Source organism: Lissotriton helveticus, chromosome 6, assembly GCF_964261635.1.
Source record: "Lissotriton helveticus chromosome 6, aLisHel1.1, whole genome shotgun sequence".
Classification (NCBI taxonomy): Eukaryota; Metazoa; Chordata; class Amphibia; order Caudata; family Salamandridae; genus Lissotriton; species Lissotriton helveticus.
The window spans coordinates 35376705-35393086 of record NC_136067.1 but is presented as its reverse complement, the minus strand read 5'-3'; positions in this window follow the sequence as shown (position 1 = coordinate 35393086).

The following is a 16382-nucleotide window of genomic DNA, read 5'->3' as shown; positions in this document are numbered from 1 at the left end:
GAGAACTGCAGGGCTTCTCTTCAGTCGTTGTCATCTATATCTCCTACACCTGCCTGCCAGCGTGTTTGAAGTTTGCTCCGTTCTTCCTGTGTATTTGTCATGAGTGTGCAGTATGTTGGGGAGCTGGCCTTTGTGGTTGTGTCTGTCCAGCAATCGTCTTTCTAGAGGAGATTCTTCCATAGTTTCCTCCCCTGGTGGGATGTGGGACCGTAGTGTGTGTAATTGAACAGCTGTTTAAAAGTTACATTTAGGGCCAGATTAGGGCTTAGGCGCTGTGACGCCAGGCCCACTGCACCGTCAAAGCTGCTGTCAGACTGCCCACCAGATTAGAAGTTTCCTTCCGCCTGGCAGACTGGTTTTTGGCGTTCCCATGGTGGTGCCTCTAAAAATAGGCATTGAAGTGGGAACTCCAAAATTAGATCCTGCACGGCATAGACTAAAAGGTCCATGCCCTGGAAGAACTGGGGCACATGCCCCCCCTGTGTGCATCCCCATGCGGCAGAGGCAAAGGGGGCCCTGCAGCGCCGCCCCTCCCATTGCTTCCTCTTCCCCGCAGTGCTAATGGAGAAGGACACTGCCGGCAAAGAAGAACTCGTAATATGCTTGGCGGAACCGCAGCAGTCCTGCCAAGCATATTGCGGCCTTCTAACCGCCACAACACCACCAGGGAACGGCGGTTCCCTGGCAGCTGCGGCAGGGCTGTGGAGGTCCTACCGTCCGACTACTAATTGGGAGACCGCGAGTCTGGCAGTCCCTGGCTCGCCGAACACTACATTAGGGCCTAAGTTACTGGGAATAGTAATATACAACCAGATACCATAAATATTTTGTCTCAATCATTGGAGAATATGTAAGTATTATAACTCCTCAGGAACAGGCAGGAATTTAGGATCATGGCCTTGCTTAAGTTATAGAAAATCAAGAATTAATAATCACTATGGGCACAAACTTATAGCCAATAAAAAGCTGTTACAGAAAACTAGACTTGGCAGTAAAATAATCTCACAAATTCTCAATCAAAAAAGTGATGGGTAACATGTTTTGACTAAAAACAAGTCACTGGTAATTAATGTGGTGGCATTCCAGTTCAGAATTTGTTTTGGCCACTATACCACTCTAAACAGGGAAACAAAGGAACACTTTTTAGAGAGGCACAAGTGAAAAACAGTAATTTGGGAAGCTGCTGTGCGCCATATCCTGTGCCTAAGATTAATTCAAAGCCTCCTTCCCTTGCTTTGTTGTTAGTAACAGTATGATTATGGCACTTTCCCCACTAAGAGTCTTGGACTCAGAAAAGCTGAGTGCAAGACAAGATGGTGTGATGCTAGAAAAAACAATTTGATGTTAATGTATAATGGAAAAAAGGCAGATATAACAAATTTGTAAAATACTAAAAAAAATAGAAGCTGTCTTTCGAAATTTGGGCTGAACATTTGAAATCTGCCCTGGTGCTGCTTTCCTTTAATGGAATGCAATGCATCTTGAAGGGGCTAACACATAGGAAGCGACATATACTCTGTGATTAATGATTATGCAATGCTACAGAATAAGAAGAAACTGAATACATTTTTGATTCACAGGATTGTAAATATTTAAAGGGTTCTTTGGATCAGACCAAGAAATTGGTGCACAGAATTAGTACCCATATCTGTCTTAGACATTCGGATAGACACCGGGGGCTTCAAATCTGTCAGAAAGATTCTGGGGCACTTGGTCTTGTAAGCTGAGATTGGGACTCAAATCTATAAATGCTTCTGTCACTTTTGGTTTCCTTTCTGATTAGTGTTAGTCTGCAACAGTTTCTTCTCTGCAGGTAAAGGTTTTATATGGTGGACCGAACTGAGGCTCTGCCAGTTGATACCAAGTAGTTCTTGTGAATCTAAATGAAGAAGGGTAACCTTGAGTCTGGAGGAACATGATATTCCCCAATGTTTGACGTGCCCTGTCACAGCCACACTTTATATTACCTCCTTTGTCTTACATGAAGGGCAATTCATTGATGAAGACTTAGTTATAATCAAAGATATTAATGCCTGCTCCCAGGTGAAGTTCCTTCACTAAACTCATAATAATTATGAAAATATGTGTGCAGACGGTTATCTGTGACATAGTCCTGGCCACACCCTCCCCTACAGAGTACCCATCTGCATAATTGATTTGCTTATCTTGAAATTGCAATCCCCCCGTCACTAACAGAGCATCTGTATCCAGCAGTTGAGCTGTGTAATCTCTTTTAATCCTCTGTAGTTTTGCATTTGAATTTACAAACTTAGTCCAGCCAGTGTCCAGAACTGATCTGTTACTTATATCTTCCAGAATGAATACAGAAATACAATAACCTCTTGCTACGGTAAAGCATAGGCGTATTCTAATCTGTATTTTTTTGTTAGAATTAATTATTTTCTGGTTTTATATAAGCTTTGTGCAACACTCCATTCTTGCTTCATATGTTAATCACATAGGAAACTTTGATCTCTGATACAGAAAAAAATGGCTGAATGGAATTGCACTGAATGTGGCAAAAGGTTAGAATTTACTCCGAACTTTGGGCCACATGTACAATGACCGAAGCATTTTGCAACTTCCTAATTGCTACTCACAATTAGAAAGTCGCAAAATCGATGTACTGATGTGTCTCAGACACATTTTACGATTCAAATAGAATCGCAATTGACCTACCTCATCAATATTCATGAAGTGTGTCACAGTATGCGACCCATTGGGAATCGCTAAAAACACAAGGATGGTGTCCTGCTGGGGACAGCAGACCTCCATGTCTTTTTGCTTGTAAATAAAGCAACTTGTTTTTATTAATGAAGCCTGTTTTCCTTATAGGAAAACAAGCTGCGTTTCAAAAAGATAATGTTTAAAAAAAAAATAAATTAAGAGTAGACGTGATCCGTGGGACCACTGCTTGCTCTTGGAAAATGTTTCCGCTGCCAGTCACAAAAGGGAAGGGGTCCCCTGAGGACCTCTCCCTGTTGTTGACTGGCTTATCACTTAATGAATCCTCCTGGACGGCCGATAGTATCTTCGAAAAAGGACACAAAAGATTTTCTACGTATTGTAACGGACACTCAGTGGGAGACAGATATGCTGCTGATAACTCTTGATATAACAAGTCTTTATACCAGCATTACTCATGATAAAGGGTTGACTGCCATACAGTTCTTCCTAAATAGGAGAACTTTGAAACATCAAGAACCCAATGAGATGTTGGAGCGAATAACTTTTTGTCTGAAAAATAAAATAAATTCTGTTTTCAGGGGAGCTGTACCATCAACAACAGAGAACAGCCATGGGCACGTGCTTTGCCCCAGTTACGCAAATCTTTTCGTGGGATGCACGTGGCCTGGTCTGGCAGAACCAAAAAATGGTAGAATAAGATAACCCTTTGGTCTCGTTACATAGATGACCTCTTTATTATTTGTAAGGGCACACCCGAGGAGGCAATCAGCTACATCACAACTTTGAATAATAATGATCTTAATTTGAAATTCACTGAATATATTAGCAGTACACAGGCGGCTTATCTGGACCTGTTGGTCTATATTGAAAATAACACTTTACAAACTACGCTGTATCGAAAACCTACGTCAGGGAGCAGTACACTGCCCGCAGGCAGTTTCCACCCTCGGAGTGTGATCAGCAGTGTCCCTTGTGGAGAAATACTGAGGATCAACCGTAACTGCTTCACAAAGGAAGAATATTTGAAATCAAGCGATCTGGCCCTCTGTAGATTCAGAGAAAGGGGATACTATAGAAGCATTAAGGAAGTCAGAGAACTTACAAAGACAAGATCTCTTGATGGAAAAAACTGACAGGATAGGGGTAACACAAGAGGAGAAAGAAACAACAATTACTGACTATACAACTAGTGCCTCTGAGGTATACTAGATCTTTGGCAGGAACTGGAGAATATTAAAAACTGACAACGTGGGCCCACACTTTCCTGAAGTACCCCTCATTACATACAGAAGAGGCTCCGCACTAAAGAATTATTTGGTTAGGAGCCACTTCATAAAAGGACAGAGGAAGTCGGATATGGTTACTGGATTTTACCCCTGCATGAGACGCAAGGCATGTAAGAACAGTCTGAAAGTTAAGGAATTTCATATACCAGGCAGGATGACAAAATGTAAAATCAACAAATTACTTGATTGTAATTCCGAATTTACAGTTTACTGTCTTACTTGCCGATGCGGGATGCAGTATATTGGCAGTACAATACACCCTACCAAAGTTTTAGAACACATGCGGGCGATTAAAAATTACGACCAAACGTACCCAGTGGCCTGCCACTTTCAGGAAAAGCATAATAGCAACCAAGATCTACTGAAATTCTTTTGTCTGGAACAGGTACCGAAAGAAGAAAGAGGAGGTGATAGAACTAAAAGACTTATGGCACTGGAATCAAAATACATACTTCAGTTACAAACAAAAACCCGTTACTGGTCTCAATAATGAAGAGGAGTTGTGGGTACATATTCCGTAAGATTGTGATAAAGGATCATTAAGCAGGTTGTAGTGAAATGATATGACAGAATATTACCAATGAATTTATAATATCAAATTACTTATTGAAGTGCAAGTTGCCTCATTTGAAAAATGAAATTGAAGGGTAAGGGCATTATTGATTTTTGATGCTTTATCAGGGTACTAATCTGTACTGAGTTTAATATAGATGGTCACTGCATATAATAATAGACCAAGTCTAGGAGCGTTTGCCCATTTAGGGAGTTATTTATCAACAATGCAGGATAATGAGCGCTCGATCCAAAAATGATCATTTTATGATTTGAACTCAGGAATGTAAGAGTATGAATTTGATTTAAAAGCAATGCGGTATCAATGTATGCATGTTTATTTTAAGACCCGTCTCCTAGTATTTTGCATTATAATTGTTTTATAATACACCATTATAAGATGGCTGACAATGGAATCAAACTCTGTTATTGGAAGGAGACCTCTATTTCCAATTTTTGAATGAATTGCTTCCTTCTTTTATGTTTATGTTTAATTTTGTTTTAAAAGATATATTTCTAGGAAGCCACACCGACATTGAGAAAGGCGTTAAGCTGAAACGCATCTGTTCGGTGTTGTGGTCGTGTTGGCAATTAAAATCTAAATAATCAAGCATTCCAAGCGTGCGCCCCTCAATTTGTGATCAGGATGAGATCATTGTTTTGGAAAATGTGCAATACTAAAGGTTAAAATAGCATTTTAGTTAGGCGACAGAATGAGACAAGAACTTAAGTGTAAAAAAAACACTAATTCACCAATTCTAATTTAGAGTACTAACTATATTTTGCACCCCCTCATGCCCTAATTATCAGTACGCATATTAATTCACTCGTAACATGTTAAATGACATCATTGATGACCTTACTGATAGCATCTCAAATGATGGCCGTGCACAGTGGTGTTTGGGCACACGGCCTGCCCATGCATCCAATACCCTTCTGGCACCCATCCTCACCCCTTGTGTACACAATTTCTAGCTCTGCACATACAGAAAATGTACAACAGGCTTTGCGTCTGGCCAATTTTACATCTTATCTTTTTTTGTGTCGTTTAAGGTTTTTTTTTGTTTTTCTTTTAAACCTTATAATGGATTTGAACCATTATTTTCATGTTTTTAACAATGATAAACTAATGTTTGTTACAACTTTTTAATTGTCTTGTTAAAAAAAGTATGTATCTTTTTGTATTTCTTATGTTTTTGTACACATTTTTGTGGTGGTGTATAAAATGATTATCCATAGCTTTTACAAAAACGTTCTTGTTCATTTCACCAGAAGCCACAACTTTCATACCTTGTTTGTAGTAGATGGCAAAATCCTGCATGTTTTTATCATCTCTCTCATGCTGTTGCAGAATTTTCAGCTTGTGCAGTTTCATCCCCCTTTCTTGGTGGCTGATGTTTTTCTGCATCTCTGGTACAAGCAATTAGGTTGGCCCTCTGAAGCACCTTATTACACCAAGTGCGAATCACATTATGGCCATTGACTCAACACTACAGATTCCCTTTCGGGCCTAGTGAAATCAGCATCTTATGATTCTAGAGAAGGTGTCAATCCTGTATATTCACTGCTAGATGCCTGGTTCCTTTAATTGTGTCTTAAAGCTTTGATGGAGATGGATTGCATTTCAATTAGTCTGTCTCTGAAATAGCAATAGGTGAGTGGTAGTTGTTGCCTGCTTATTTCTGAAACCTGAGTCTTGTTTTCTATTAATGAACTTTGTGTAGATGTGACTGCTTTAATGATTTTTGTAATGTTCCCAATGGTACCTCGGTACTCCGGCAAGATACATAGAGACATTGGTAGACTACTGTGAGACTCGTATAAGAGTGACAGACGATGGTCATGCAGGATTGTGTGGAAATGGCATGCAAAATGGGAACATGTTTTTCAGCTAAGAAATAATTAGCTGCCCTAGATTGAACTCATTTTGGAAGTGCCAATGTAGGTATGTTGTAAACTGACAAAGGACCAGCTTTTCATTGATCCTCCTGCTTTGAGCTCACGCATAAATTAAAATCCCCCATTATCATAATTGAGGCATTAAGAGACTAGGACATATATTACTAAAATTATCGTGTAAAAATATTTTGTTGGGTCTTATTAAATGCCTTATCCTGTTACATGTACATTCAGTAGAATTAAATTCTCTATTGATGCAGGATTATTATGCAAATTATTGTTGTATGTCTGTATCAATCACATTTTGTCCATACTTGCTTTATACTTACTGCAATCTTTGTGAATATTAGGGGTATTAAACCGGAAGGGTGGTCTGTACCCCCAAGATTCTTGCTAGTGGAATAGATTTGAGGAAATACATAGCTTTCACTCCAAACAACCAAGTCTCCTGGAACCAAATTACATTATTCCATTCTAGCACTTTTTTATACACTCTCATTTGATCATTCTAACTTAACCGAGGACGTTCCTGGAGAAAAGCAACGGGTTGATTGTCAGATTTTTTTCAGTATCTTTAATTGTGGTCCTATCTTCATCCCAAAAGACACTCAGACAAGCATAATGGTTATCAGTCTGTAAATCTGTACCATATACTACTATGTTTTGAGGCAAGGTTACTTTTAAGTTTCCTCTATTAAACCCAACAGACCTCTTTTGTATCTCACATGTTTCATCATTAAAATATAAATTAAAGCTGCTTAAACCAGCATGGCTATTTAAGAATGACTCAGCATGTAGTTAACTTGTACTCCTTTTTGGGTGGATACTGAGGGCCCCGTTCTCCTATTTCTGCCAATAGTTTCTGGTTCCTGTTCAATAGAACACCTTTTAAGGTATGTATGTCTTTATGTTTGGCTGATCTTCTCATCCGGCTATTGTTCAAATTCTTGCTAGACTCACCCACATTTGATTTCTTTACTATCTTAAGTTGAACTATTTTACCCAAAACTACTTTATCCTAGGAAATTGGTATCATTTTTACTGGCTTTTTGCCCACACTGAACTTGCTCAGCTCTGCCTTTTGACAATCGTATTTTGGAAATACTTAATCCCTTTTGACTGATCTCAACAGCCTCCTTCAGAGAATAGGATACACCTTATAACATATATAACCATCTCTGCTTTTAATCAACATTGATATTTATGTCATATAAGCTGTTTTTCTCGGCCATTCCTTTCCCCTCACCTAATGAGACAGTTTCTTCTCTCCTGAAGCTTATCATAAATGTTCGATTCTGAATAGTGGATTGGTAAAGGATGTCCTTTGGGTTACTGTCTGATATGACCATCATCAATAATTGACCATAAAATATGTGTAAGAATTGATTTTCTAACACTTATTACCCTAGAATTTCAAAGTAGAGATGGTACAGTTTAAGAAATCCAGTGCTCGCAAAGGGTACCCTCACTGAGCTTTATCTGACCCAGGAAATACAGTTTCTATATTACTACCAACTAAGCAGAAAAATAAAGAGAATAAGAGCTAGACAACATGCTCTGATTAATAAGCTTTATGTCAATTGGCACATGGTGGAACTGCATCATGGAGCAATGTTGAAACATAAAAAAATATTCTTGAAGATAATAGCAGAGACTCGTTCTAATAAAGGTGATTCAAAGCCAATGCCAATTAGTAGCAAGGAGTTGATTAAATATATGCTATCTGTATGTTGATACCCCCTCTGACTCAGAAAATGTATCTTTACCCAAATGCGCTCCCTCTGAAATTGAAAATGAATATGGGTCTCCATTTACAGAGCAGATTAAAGAATCCATTCAGGTGGAGTGGTGTGGCTCACTGGTTAGAGGCGGCAGACCCGGAAGCAGAAGTCGGCCCGGGACCAGGGTTTCGATTCCCGACGCGGCAGGGTCGTGGACCAGGGTCAGCGGACTCGATAATTCTCGCCTCGGTGCCTACTCTAACCAGGGGTCCCACTCGGCAACTCTGGGCATTAGCTTGCCTAATCTCCACAACGGCCCCATTAACGCCGGGGATGCCTCAATCAATCAATCAATCAATGACATTTATATAGCGCACTACTTACCCGGAGGGTCTCAAGGCGCTAGGGGGGGGGGGAGTGCTGCTACTGCTCGAACAGCCAGGTCTTGAGCTTCTTCCTGAAGGAGAGGTGGTCTTGGGTCAGGCGCAGGTCGGTCGGAAGGGAGTTCCAGGTCTTGGCGGCCAGGTAGGAGAAGGACCTTCCTCCTGCTGTCGTTCTCCGGATGCGGGGGACGGCGGCGAGGGCGTGGCTGGCTGAACGGAGCTGTCGTTTGGGAACGTGGAAGTTGATGCGGTTGTTGAGGTAGCTGGGGCCTTGGTCGCGTAGGGCTTTGTGTGCGTGGGTGAGGAGGCGGAAGGTGATTCTTTTGTTGACGGGGAGCCAATGCAGGTCTCTCAGATGTCCGGAGATGTGGCTGTGTCGTGGGATGTCGAGGATGAGTCTGGCTGAGGCGTTCTGGATCCGCTGGAGTCTCTTCTGGAGCTTGGCGGTGGTTCTGGCGTAGAGTGCGTTGCCGTAGTCCAGTCGGCTGGTGACGAGGGCCTGGGTGACCGTCTTCCTTGTCTCGGTGGGGATCCACCGGAAGATCTTCCGTAGCATGCGCAGGATGTTGAAACATGACGAGGAGACGGCGTTTACTTGTCTGGTCATGGTGAGGGAGGAGTCCAAGATGAAGCCCAGGTTGCGTGCGTGGTCTGTCGGTTTGGGTGCGCTGCCCAGGGCGGGGGGCCACCAGGAGTCGTCCCAGGCGGAGGGTGAGGAACCCAGGATGAGGACCTCCGTCTTGTCTGAGTTCAGTTTCAGGCGGCTGGTCGTCATCCACTCGGCTACGTCTTTCATCCCTTCGTGAAGGCTGGCTCTGGCGGCGGTGGGGTCGCTGGTCAGGGAGAGGATCAGTTGGGTGTCGTCGGCGTAGGAGATGATGTTGAGGTTGTGTTGGCGTGCGATGGCTGCGAGGGGGCTCATGTAGACGTTGAAGAGGGTGGGGCTCAGCGAGGATCCTTGAGGGACGCCGCAGATCACTCCGGTGGCCTCTGACTTGTACGGTGGTAGGCGGACTCTCTGTGTTCTTCCGTCGAGGAAGGAGATGATCCATTCCAGTGCCTTCTCCTGGATTCCGACGTTGCTGAGGCGCTGCACTAGGGTGCGGTGGCAGACAGTGTCGAAAGCCGCGGAGAGGTCTGGGAGGATGAGGGCCGCTGTTTCCCCGTTGTCCATCAGGGCTCGGATGTCATCGGTGGCAGCGATGAGGGCGGTCTCGGTGCTGTGGTTGGCTCGGAAGCCAGACTGTGAGGGGTCGAGGGATCCATTTGTCTCGAGGAAGGCGGCCAGCTGCTTGTTGATGGTCTTCTCGATGACTTTGGCTGGGAACGGGAGGAGCGAGATGGGGCGGTAATTCTTGAGTTCGGTGGGGTCCGCTGTAGGTTTCTTTAGTAGGGCGCTGAGTTTGGCGTGCTTCCAGCTCTCCGGGAAGGTGGCGGTGTCGAAGGAGGTGTTGATGATGTCCCGCAGGTGGGGTGCGATGACTGCGTCGGCCTTGTTGAAGACGTGGTGAGGGCAGGGGTCGGTCGGAGATCCGGAGTGGATGGAGTTCATCATGTGGATGGTGTCTTCGGTGCTGATCGGAGTCCAGGTGCGGAGGGTGGTGGTGGGGGGCGGTTGTTCGGTTGTGGCGTGCGTCGGGTGAGTGCTGAAGCTGTTGTGTATGTCCGCGATCTTGTTGTGGAAGTAGGCGGCGAGGGAGTTGCAGAGGTCTTGCGATGGGGTGATGTTGTTGTTTCCGGCGTTGGGGTTGGAGAGCTCTTTCACGATGTTGAAGAGTTCCTTGCTGTTGTGTGCGTTGTTGTCCAGCCGGTCCTTGAATGCATTTTTCTTAGTGGCGCGGATGAGTTGATGGTGTTTCCGGGTGGCAAGCTTGAGGGCGGTCATGTTGTCCGGTGTTGGTTCCCTTCTCCAGGCTTTCTCGTGGGCTCGGCAGTTCTTCTTGGAGCTCTGGAGTTCGTCGGTGAACCAAGGGGCCTTCTTGCTGCCGGGTCTGCTGGTCGGGGTCCTCAGTGGGGCGAGTTCGTCCGCGCAGTTGATGATCCACTTCGTGAGGTTGTCGGCGGCCTGGCTGGGGTTCGCTGAGCTAGCGGGGGGGGTGCTGGCTCAGGGAAGTGGCGAGCTGGACGGCTGTGATCTTGTTCCAGCTTCTTCGAGCAACCGGTTGCTGGTGGTGGTGGATCGTCGTTCTTCTGAAGGTGAAGTGGACGCAGCTGTGGTCCGTCCAGTTGACTCCAGTGGCGTGGCTGAAGGCGATGTGTTTGCTGGATGAGAAGATGGCGTCGAGTGTGTGTCCGGCGAGGTGGGTGGGGGTGGATACCAGTTGCTTGAGTCCGAGGTTGGCGAGGTTGTCGAGCAGGGTGATGGTGTTGCGGTCGTTGTTGTTCTCCAGGTGGAAGTTGAGGTCCCCCAGGAGGATGTAGTCGGCGGAGGGGAGGGCATGCGGGCTGACGAAGTCGGCGATGTCCTCGCTGAATTGTGTGCGTGGTCCCGGGGGTCGGTAGATCAGGGTGCCTCTGAGGGTGGTCCTCGGGTCGGTGCGGATCTGGAAGTGTAGGTGTTCGGCGGTTTTCAGGGTGTCGTCGGTGTTAGTTGTGATGTGGATGGTGTCCCTGTGGATGATGGCGATGCCTCCTCCTGTCTGGTTGACGCGGTCCCTCCGGATGATCTTGTAGCCGTCCGGGATGGCGATGGCGATGTCGGGCGCTGAGGAGTCGTTCATCCAGGTTTCCGTGAGGAAGGCGACGTCTGGAGCTGTGGTGTCGAGGAGGTTCCAGAGTTCGATGGCGTGCCTGTGGACGGAGCGGGTGTTGATCAGGATGCACTTGAGGTGGTTGCCGCTGGTGATCGGCTTAGCGGCTGCTGGTGTGGGGCAGGTCCGGATGCATGTGAACTTGCAGGCGTTACAGCTGAAGGGTCCGTGGGTGTGCTTCGGGGTTGCTCGGTAGCATCCAGGGATCCCGCCGGTGTGGAGTGCGATGAGTTCGGTGGCGTTGTAGGACAGTCGGGTCGTCTTCCGTCGGTGGGGGCCAGGGGTCCTGGCACTGGGCGCGGTCCAGGCGCGGACGGGCGCAGACGGGCTTACCTTTGGCGCGCCTTCGGCGCACAATCGGCGCTCCCGCTGCACGTGACCGCTGCGCGTTCGCACGGTCGCCATATATGGCGAAGTGCGAGGGAGGGCGGGGCAGCTGGGAGGCGGGAGCGGGGAGGGTACAGAAGAGAAAGGGGGCGTGGTCAGCGGCGGTGGCGGGAAGCGGGAGGCGGGTAGGGAGGAGACGGGGCAAAACAGGCAAGAATTACAACAAAGAGCAGTAAATACAAGAAATACAAACAGTGCAAAGGGGCTACGCGCTACGGGGGCAGAACAGGCAAACAGGCAGGATTTACAACAAAAAACAGTAAATACAATAAAAGAAGCTACAGACAGTGTCGAGGGGCAGCGCCGTGGGAGACTACGCCGCTCGGTGGCAGGGGGCGTGGTCACACCGCGGCGGCCGGGGCAGCGAGGCAGGCGGCAGGAGGCACACGCAGCAGCTGGTGGCCGTGCGGCGCGGGGGGTGTCCTAACTAGGGCTCCACCCTGGGGATTCCCAGCAGGGACCATCTCACAGGGAAAGCCAGGACGGGTTCACCAGCGGTATACAGCGCCAGGCTCAAGAGAACCTCGCAGTAGTGGCAATTTAAAAATGGATAGTTCTGATTGGCCCAGGGAGCTTTTTTGCCTTGGACCAATCTACTCCAGTAGAAGTCCGACTCCAGAGAGAGTGGGCAGTCTGTTTAGCTGCCAGCAATATCAGGAAAATGCTGGCAGCCATTACAGTACTCGCGGACTAAGTCCCCTGTCCTCAAGTAGAGAAAAAAATATATATAAGGATACTCTGCAATTTTTGTTTTTTTAAGGCAGTTTCAGCCATGAAACACCCAACATTCTGGGGGCAGTTCATTAATTAATGAGAGATGTGCCCATGCTCCCTTCCCCAAACCATTATAGGCCCTGAGGAGCCAACTCCTGTGGCTGCATTTAATAAGGGTAGGGGGGGCGCGAGGCCCCCTACCCCGAACTATTATAGGTTCCAGTGAGCCCACCCCGGAGCCACATTTAAAAAGGAGAGGGGCATGCGGGGTGTAAATATGCCAGAATGGGGTAGGGGACAGTACAGACCACCTCCTAAGTTGGCAGGGTATGCTCAGACGTGAATCCCGTGCTCTCCATGCCACTGGAATCAAGCTATCCTGGCTGATGAGGGCTGAAAGCCTGAAACCGGTCCTAGGATGCTTGTTTCTAGTCCAGGGAGGACCTGGCTTGGCAGTTCGGGCTGGACTGTTCCCATGGGACACCGGGTCAAGACTGATTTGCATACGGCTGGGTTCAAACTGGAATGGCATGGTGAGCAAAAAAACGATGTATTTAGGTCCAGATCTCTGTACTAGGGTAAATGTATGACATTGTTTTGCATTCTGTCCATCAATTGTTGTTTTTGCATGACCTCACATATTGCATCACTCATTATGTTCTCTGACATCACTGATAATTATACCCAAGCTTCTTTTCTACACACTACTCTATCAATTAATATGGCATTAGAGACCTGAAAGTAAATACAAAATAATTCACAATAATATGAAATATCATTAATACCATCACAGATAAAAATCCCTTAGGTGTAGCAAGCATATGTTATGTGCAACATTGACCCAATACCATACACTTCATGGGTAGCTTCCTTCATATTAACAATCAACCACAGATATATGGGAATCCCTAATTGCACACAGTGTTCCATCTGTATACAACTGTTCAGAGAAAGCCAGGTTCCTCAAGATACTCAACATCTGTTCCAAATACCATGCCCCACTATGCAGTCACCAAACCTACAATGAGAAATCGATGTGATATGAGTAGACAAGTGGGTACTGTAAGCAGTGTTTACCCTATTGAGAGAATTTAGGGCCAGATGTAGGTGAGGGACATTTACCGACTCATAAATACCGAATTTTACCGATTCGGTATTTATGAATCGGTAAATATGAAGGTGTGAGATGTAGGTATTTTTTTAAATAGAAATACTGAATCGTTAACATTCGGTATTTACCGATTCGGTAAATACCGAATCGGTATTTCCTATAGCCTATAGGAATCAATGGGAAATACTGATTCGGTAATTACCGAATCGGTAAATACTGAATCCTGCCAGGGTGCAGGGGGTGTCACTTTGACACCCTCTAGCATCCCAAATACAGGCATGTGTGACATGTGGCACACAGACATGCCCTAAGGCCATGTCTGTGTGTCACATGGCAGAGGTGTGCATGCACAGATGTGCATGCACACCTGAATTCGGTATTTTACTACCCAATAGGATTGGGTGGTAAAATACCGACTCTTAAGGGCCTGTGGCACTCTTAGGAGGGTCACCTACATCTGGGATTTACCGAATCGGTAAAAATACCGATTCGGTATTTTACAGAATCGGTAAATTTACCGATTCTGTAAAATGTTGGCCCCTACATGCCAAATCCTAAATACCGGTCGGTAACGGTCGAATTTGGCCGTTACCGACCGGTATTTTGTGACCTACATCTGGCCCTTATTGTGTACCACACCGTTTTCAGACAGTGAAACTATGATGTGAAAAATGCTACAGAGTATTAAAAAGTAACAGAGTACACTCTATGCAACACTTGTAAAAAAGAAAACGGTTTGCTTAAAATATCGAAGGTCTGAAGGTTCTAAAGATTATGCTACCTGTAGCCTTCATACTGTGGTGAAAACATTACAAATAGCCCATCTTCTGAAGCGAAACAAGCACGTGTACATAGGTTAGTATGTTATATCGAAATTGTCATGCTGAGACAATTCTGTCTAATAACTAAAGGCTACACAAATGCTGAGGCACAACAAGAAGTCCAATACAGTGCAACTGGCTTTAGCCACTCAAATATCAAACAAGAAGTCCATAAAACGGTCTTGATTTTTCTTTGTATATCCTTTATTCCATATCAAGCACGATTTTCATATCTTCCGAAACAGGCAGCCTAGACAAATGATGTAAACAAATATACACCTGATATGGAATTACACTGAAAATTATGATTGGCATGTAGAGGCTGTTTTACTGGGTGGCCGATACTACAGTATATCTAATGGTTCTGTGTGTCACACTATAATTCATTAATGTAATTAGGTGAACACCAAGAACTTATTGATTTTCCTCTAAACTGGACTGCATTAGTTATGTTCTGTTCTGTTCTTTAACTTTATTCGGGTACCTCGGTACCCATAAAAGCACAAATTCATAACAAATACAAGAAAATACACCATCAATTAAAGGCATAGCAATATAAAATGAATTACATGGTTATTAATATTTCAGTTGATAATGACTTTGCTCTTAATAAAATATGTCATAAAACCATTAAATCATTATACATTTTTCAAATACATCACGGGGCTCAGGGATCCAACATAGACTTACGGAGAGGTGTGGCGCCGCGGCCAGGGCGACTGACGCTGGAATCTGGGGACCACGGTTCGATCCCCTGCTCCGGCGGCAGGTTAGCCCAGCACCATGTGACTCTGGGCAATAGCTCGCTTAATCTTCCCGACGGCCCCCAGCGCCTAGAGACCCTTACGGGTGATTGTGCGCTTTACAAATGTGGACTTTACTTTACTTTACGTGTTCTAATAGCTATTCTAACACAAGTGCATGTGCGAAAGATCAAATCTTCATCATCCAAGGTTACTATACACAAATAAGCCTCGTCCAGACTAATAGGATGTTTCTTTCTAAAATGAGAGTTTAAAAGCCACATGGAATATTTGATATAATACTTACAAAAAAATATTTACAAAAAGGTTTATTGACCACTCCTCCCGTCACATGGACAGGGTATTTGATTAAGATTAGGGTGGTAACCAAGGGGAAAACAAAGTGCAAATCTGATGGTGCCAGCTCTTAGACGACATAATAAACTCCTCTCCCAACGACTCATAGGTAAAGTGAGATATGTATGGAGGGGGCAAAAAGGCTGTTCAATAGATATGTAGTTGCACACAAATGTTTTCCCAGATTCTAAATCAATCCTCTCTTTATTATAACGAGAGTAAAGAGCGTTCCTCAGTTCCTTTTTTGGCACTACTGTGCTAGGATCTAAGAAAATATGTTCTTTATTAATGCTGCACAGGCTTTGTTGCACACCTCTTAACCATGGGATTTCCATCCCCTTATCACACTTTAGACAGTCGCTAATAATCTCACGGGTGAGGGAAGCTGCTTGGTTCTTCCACACTGAAAGCCCAAAAAGAGCAGGACGGGCACGAATAAAATCAGATATGAAGTTAACATTAAGTTCCTTGTGGCATATATATTGAGGGGTCGAGATTGGGACGCCCAACAGTTTCCTACAGAACCTGTTTTCTTCTTATTGGATACATGAGCTTTTTACTATGCCCCAAATCTCAGCACCATATGTGGCCACCGGGATACACTGCAGTTTGTAAATTTTCTGAATTGCTAAAATGGCCCGGTAGTATTAGGATGAGGGAGGCTCAAAATTTAATTGGTGGCGTTTGAGAACTTGCTCCTGGAGTGAGCTAAATGCTCACTCCAGGAGCCATTTGCAGCAAAGACCAACCCCAAATAGATAAACAAACGTATACATGTCAATTTTTGGCTATCTACTATGATAGTACCTATCTCTCTCTTCCCCGGTCCACTGCACATTAAAAAAGATTTCTTAAAATTAAGACGCAAGTCTAAGTCATTCATATACTTGTTAAAATTTTGGACCAAATTGCGCAGGGATTTGGGGGTGCGACCTATGAGGACAGCATCCTCCGCGTATAAAAGTACGGG